This window comes from Coregonus lavaretus (genome assembly GCF_964263955.1).
Source record: "Coregonus lavaretus genome assembly, chromosome: 40".
Taxonomy (NCBI): domain Eukaryota; kingdom Metazoa; phylum Chordata; class Actinopteri; order Salmoniformes; family Salmonidae; genus Coregonus; species Coregonus lavaretus.
The window spans coordinates 11848263-11853846 of record NC_140027.1 but is presented as its reverse complement, the minus strand read 5'-3'; positions in this window follow the sequence as shown (position 1 = coordinate 11853846).

The following is a 5584-nucleotide window of genomic DNA, read 5'->3' as shown; positions in this document are numbered from 1 at the left end:
TAAACACACACACACACACACACACACAAAAATCCCCTCTCTTAGGCTGAACATTTGAAGACAGAGAACCCGACTCAGAGCCAATGCAACAGTGACAGTAGCCTGGAGGGGACCTCGCCCAACTCATCAGGACCAATCAGAAGATCAGAACTACTAGATTCAACCTACTTCATTTATTGCATAAAATGTCTGCACACAATGTTTCGGGGCTCTCTTCAGATAATAATAATAAGCCATTTAGCAGACGCTTTTATCCAAAGCGACTTACAGTCATGCGTGCATACATTTTTGTGTATGGGTGGTCCCGGGGATCGAACCCACTACCTTGGCGTTACAAACGCCGTGCTCTACCAGCTGAGCTACAGAAAGTGGATACTCATGGATGCGCATCGCAATTGTCAAATGTCAACACAATTGGAGACACCACGTCATTTTTGGAGACATGTTATTGACAGTAAACTATTGTAGATGCGACTGCTAACTAAATAAAACATTTTAGCTGGCTAGCTAATCATCTTAGCTAAATGTGGGGCAAACAATTCAGTTATTTACCGTTAATTTGAGGGATTGGGGTGAAAGAAATCGAGTTACATAGTGATACTTTACGATATACTGTATTGACAATATCGCAATATTTTAGCGCTAGTTGGCTGTACCTGCACCAAAACACCATTATTGTTCCTTCATAGCTTGTTCTCAATCTTTTCACATTGGGAGCCAATTTGTTTTCAGCACTTTTATTTCCATGACTGATCAAAACTCGTTCTCATGGCTTTCTGATCCCTCTGCAACAGACATATGGTGCGCAATAAAATCACAGTATCGAATCGCAATACGTATAGAATCATGAGACTCGCAATGCATATATCTTATCGTGAGGTTCCTGGCAATTCCCAGCCCAAGTTCATTTGCCACAACAAATCTCTTCGCTAGCAAACGCGATGTCTTCTCCAAAACGGCAATGTGTCTCCAGCAATGTTTACTTTTTTGACGTTCTATGGCATCTCCACTTTCCAAGCATATATGACCACATGTAATATTTTGGTAAGTGATGCAAATAGTGAACTATGTAGGGCCAGGATGTAAAATATATGTAGCTGCAGCAATTTCTCTTATCTGATATGGTAAGTAATGGGGCTTAATGTATAGCTCCCTAAGAGTTTGACGAACGGGTCCGTGCACGCGATTCCAGATATCTTTACCTCTGAATAAACTGCCTTTATTATACCATATCCACCCTGTCCAAAGTCTCTACTTGGTCTCAGTTCTCCAGTAAACTTGTGATTATCAACACTAACCTCATCGTTGTGGCGGCGGACAGCTAGCCTGTATCCCTCATCGAGTTGAGTGGCAATGTTCTTTTTTCGTTAGTACCAATTTTTGGAAAATCCTCGGGTGTAGGACTTTCCGCCTTTAGTAGAAACCTGTTGAATTATTAAATTTGGTCTGGGAGGTCCTAATTGTTTCGTTGCCAATTTATCTTGATTTGTTCGCCGACAAAAAGGAACTTCTTTCAAAGACACAATCGAGTTGCACTGAAGGCTAGCCATTTTTACAGTAGTAGTGAATTGATTGAGGCTGCTACCCGGTCTTTTCTTAGTTACGTTCATGGTTACGTTACGTATGACGAAAGCGCGTAAGTGCAAGCCCTCAGACACCCATAGAGATTGTATTGAAAGCTCTGAAATTTGAAAAAAATAGATTTTACATGGGAGTCTATGACAGACTTCTGGGCGATTTTCAACCTGACTGAAATCGCCCAAAAAGGGGGGGTGGCCATTTGAAGCACGACTTTAGCCTGATTGGACATTTAGTGGCAGATCAGACCAGACACGTCTAGATTACAACACTGATAACTACTGTTGCCGTGATATAATTGATTAGAAAAAAAATCCCTTCCTTTTCCCGTTTGGCAGTGCGTCGCCCATATCGCCCTATTGAACACACCGCCCCTGCACACCAGACAGGACTTAACTGCTTTGAGTTTTATCCCAGTGCAGAAATCCCACTCCACATCTCCAGGTCCAGCACTATAGGGAGCAGGAGAGCAGCTTGGAGTCCTGTCTTCTTCAGTTTCTCCACCACTTCAGCAAACCTAGTGCTTTTGTTCCATACAAGCGCATTTGTTTCCTCTCCTCGATTACTTTTGACCTTTTTAAAAAAGAGGCGAGGAGAGGAATGAAGGACAGAGGAGAGGAGGCGAGCAAAACCAATTGAGATTCTCTCAAGGTTAGTTGTCCTTGTTCTGAGGAGGAGTGGCATGTATACTGTCAAAGGTAGCTTCCTAGTTCTGAGTTCATACAGCCCCAGGTCTGGCCAGCAGAGGGCATGACTCGTCTCTCACAGCCGGAGAGTGACCATTCTCACAGGCTTAATTAGTGCAATCCTGTTTCCTTGGGACATCCCTACCCTAAACCCTAACCGGTAAAAGCAGCAGAACTACCCTCCCATGGGCCCAAGTGAAATGACCGGTGAATGCAGAGAGAGAATGGAACGTTTTTTTATATATTTTTTAAGGAGAGCATCAAAAACTTTTCTCTGTGTAACATGACTGCGGCAGGGCTTGGGATGGGTCATGTTGACTTGTGCAAGGTAGGAAATTAAGGTCCAGAAACCTTTATTCTATTATAAAATACTGTTCTGAACCTATTCTCTGCTAATGATGACATGATGACATCAACAGTAATGCAGGTGTATGAGTATAATGAGGTATGTGCCTGTAATGTTTAGTGTTGGTAATTTGTTCATTATTCACTAATAATTTGGTTGCAAATGCAACTGGGTCCATGTAAATAATTGTTAGGCTACTCATTTTGAATACATAGGTGGCCACCTTGTGTGACCACAAAAGTGTGTGCAACCGGGCACAGTAAAATAATTTCCTTGCAAAAGTTACTATCCTGCCCTACACAATAGAACACTACACCATATAAACATAATTACTATTGTAATGCATAACTGCCATGGTAATTTTGAATGTTAAGTCAATGAGCATTATGGGTAATGTAGTCATTCTATAATTTCCATAACTACTGGGAAAATAAACAGAAATACAAAAAACTATGGTATAAAGCAGCCTATGGCATGGTCCCGGGCGATGCACTTATTTAGCGCCTAAAATGAAGAAAATCAGTTCAAATGGTAGGAGCCTATCCTTCCACAAGTCTGTGGCATACAGGCGTAATCCACTATACAGTGATAATTTGTATAGCCACACTTGCTTCACCCTCATGTGGGTGCTAGCATACTAGCAAGCATGCTAGTTAGTGCTTGGTATCAACAGCCAATCCGATTGGTCAATCGTGCCGCGATATCACAGAGTATTTGCATAAAGTTCAGCTTTTCCCTACTTAGGTCCCGCCTTGTTCACACTCCCTCGCCCATGTAGTTCTGTCCTTGAGCTGTTCTTGTCTATTAATGTTCTGTATTATGTCATGTTTCATGTTTTGTGTGGACCCCAGGAAGAGTAGCTGCTGCTTTTGCAACAGCTAATGGGGATCCTAATAAAATACAAAATACCCCCACGTTCTCTATTGTTCAGTTGATTTTATGATTAAAATTGTAGAGTTAGCTCTGACATCTGTGGTTGCGTCTATCCTTCAAACCTAACATTTGGCGACTATGGCTGTTTTTTTCCCCTAACACTACCCTCTCCCTTTCTCGCTCTGCCTGGTTAGTCCCCGGTTCCATGGACTCTATGGATTTAGTCTTTTGAAACATACAGTTGAAGTCGGAAGTTTACATACACCTTAGCCAAATACATTTAAACTCAGTTTTTCACAATTCCTGACATTTAATCCTAGTAAAAATTCAGTGTTTTAGGTCAGTTAGGATCACCACTTTATTTTAAGAATGTGAAATGTCAGAATAATAGTAGAGAGAATGATTTATTTCAGCTTTTATTTCTTTCATCACATTCCCAGTGGGTCAGAAGTTTACATACACTCAATTAGTATTTGGTAGCATTGCCTTTAAATTGTTTAACTTGGGTCAAACGTTTCGTGTAGCCTTCCACAAGCTTCCCACAATAAGTTGGGTGAATTTTGGCCCATTCCTCCTGACAGAGCTGGTGTAACTGAGTCAGGTTTGTAGGCCTCCTTGCTCGCACACGCTTTTTCAGTTCTGCCCACACATTTTCTATAGGATTGAGGTCAGGGCTTTGTGATGGCCACTCCAATACCTTGACTTTGTTGTCCTTAAGCCATTTTGCCACAACTTTCGAAGTATGCTTGGGGTCGTTGTCCATTTGGAAGACCTATTTGCGACCAAGCTTTAACTTCCTGACTGATGTCTTGAGATGTTGCTTCAATATATCCACATATTTTCCTTCCTCATGATGCCATCTGTTTTGTGAAGTGCACCAGTCCCTCCTGCAGCAAAGCACCCCCACAGCATGATGGTGCCACCCCTGTGCTTCACGGTTGGGAAGGTGTTCTTCGACTTGCAAGCCACCCCCCTTTTTCCTCCAAACATAATGATGGTCATTATGGCCAAACAGTTCTATTTCTGTTTCATCAGACCAGAGGACATTTCTCCAAAAAGTATGATCTTTGTCCCTATGTGCAGTTGCAAACCGTAATCTATCTTTTTTATGGCGGTTTTGGAGCAGTGGCTTCTTCCTTGCTGAGCGGCCTTTCAGGTTATGTCGATATAGGACTCGTTTTACTGTGGATATAGATACTTTTGTACCTGTTTCCTCCAGCATCTTCACAAGGTCCTTTGCTGTTGTTCTGGGATTGATTTGCACTTTTCGCACCAAAGTACATTCATCTCTAGGAGACAGAACGCGTCTCCTTCCTGAGCGGTATGACGGCTGCGTGGTCCCATGGTGTTTATACTTGCGTACTATTGTTTGTAAAGATGCATTTTCTTCTGAGGTCTTGGCTGATTTCTTTTGATTTTCCCATGATGTCAAGCAAAGAGGCACTGAGTTTGAAGATAGGCCTTGAAATACATCCACAGGTACACCTCCAATTGACTCAAATGATGTCAATTAGCCTATCAGAAGCTTCTAAAGCCATGACATCATTTTCTGGAATTTTTCAAGCTGTTTAAACTTCTGATCCACTGGAATTGTGATACAGTGAATTATAAGTGAAATAATCTGTCTGTAAACAATTGTTGGAAAAATTACTTGTGTCACCCTAACCGACTTGCCAAAACAATAGTTTGTTAACAAGAAATTTGTGGAGTGGTTGAAAAACGAGTTTTAATGACTCCAACCTAAGTGTATGTAAACTTCCGACTTCAACTGTACATAACCGTGCTCGGTGTTCGGGACACTTGGCTATGCTGAAAAGTACTCAGATGCTGTTGCTCTTTTGACACAGTCACGCAATATGTTTTTGTTACAGTTAAAGCTGGCACAACTATCATATAATCGTGTAATCTACAATTATCGACAATAACTATTTGTTTTTGACAGTGATTTGTTACAGGCTTTGTTTTTTCACCTCGTTAGTCAGTATGTGTTACACCTTTGCTGGCTTGTCATCTCGTTAGTCAGAAGTTGTTTCACCTGTGCTGGCCCAGGTGATATTTAAGAGTGGCTGGCCCAGTGCTCCAGTTGTCTTGAGAGATGTGG